Source organism: Capsicum annuum, chromosome 8 (genome assembly GCF_002878395.1).
Source record: "Capsicum annuum cultivar UCD-10X-F1 chromosome 8, UCD10Xv1.1, whole genome shotgun sequence".
NCBI classification, from domain to species: domain Eukaryota; kingdom Viridiplantae; phylum Streptophyta; class Magnoliopsida; order Solanales; family Solanaceae; genus Capsicum; species Capsicum annuum.
In genome coordinates, this window is record NC_061118.1 from 44,391,501 (window position 1) to 44,392,753 (window position 1,253).

Consider the following 1,253-nt stretch of genomic DNA (forward strand, 5'->3'; position numbering starts at 1 on the left):
GTCTGAACTAATAAGGCTGAGGGACCATGAATATGGTTCTGATAGCCTGTTAAGATTTAATGTCGATTGTTGCTCATGTTTCTGATAGCCTATTAAGATTTAATATTGCTCATGTTTATTTGTCAAGCATTGTGAAGGGATCTAATTTTTGTGTCATTGTAAAGAGATTCAATATCGATTAGACTAACTTTTAGGATGTATTGGACCCTTAGAGAGCCTTCGAAGCTTAGCACTACATCTAATAAGAACGAAAAAATAATATATTTATTGCCTTGGCCAAAATTTATATGGCTGGGTTGCTTGTTCGGGGTGATGATTTTTCGCCAGAATGTGCGGTAGGAGAATGCTTTCGAAGGAAAATGGGTGGTTGATGGAAGACTATATCATCTGAGAGCTAATTGAAGAAGAGACATACGGCAAAAAGTAACTTCTAATGAATCTGGCTGGTGGAATTATCTTAACAGATGCGAGATCTGAATCAAGTGCAAATATGAAAGTGTATCCGGTAATGTAATTTCATCTGTTGTGTCTCTGAAAGAAAAATAATGCAGATGGACACTTTGCTAGGGAGCTGCGTGGTCGGGATTATAACCTAGATAGAAAATAAGAGAAGACCAACAAATAAGCCTCACGAGCATCAAGGGTAGAAATGATGTACAGCAAGTCTAGAAAACCTATGCCAACAGCAACTGTAGTTAAAATAAGGAATCTAAGTGAAGGCGACAAATTTTTGAATTTTAAATTTCATCCCATGCCTTTTTGTTTGTGTTTCCGATCAGGTCCACTGTCGTTGACCTGATCAGAACCACAAACGAAATTGAAAGGCAAATAGAGTATCATTGCTTCATTAGCAATATGGTTATAATTGATTGTGTTTTCTTGCCTTGACATGCTTTCAACATTCCTTGAAGAAGATCAGATGCTTGCTGTAGTATGTAAATCCCGATAATTTTCAAGCTTACCTCCAGCTTGTTGATTCTGTATTCAAGATGGTTGTTGCCCTCTTCGAAGTTGGTAAAGAGTTCCTCGTCTCTTGTGAGCTCGATCAGGAACACTACCTTCAAAGTTGTGGCATTCTAGAAGCCCTTCAGAACACTTTCTTCAGAAGCCTTAAAGGATACATGGAGGGTCTCTGTGTTTGTTTTAGGTCAGAATGTGTTAATGCACGTTGAAGATGTGGTCCCAAAAGTTGAACAACACACTTTTATCTAGCGTTGCTCCATGCTTACTAATTTATCAAATTAGTTGAGCAA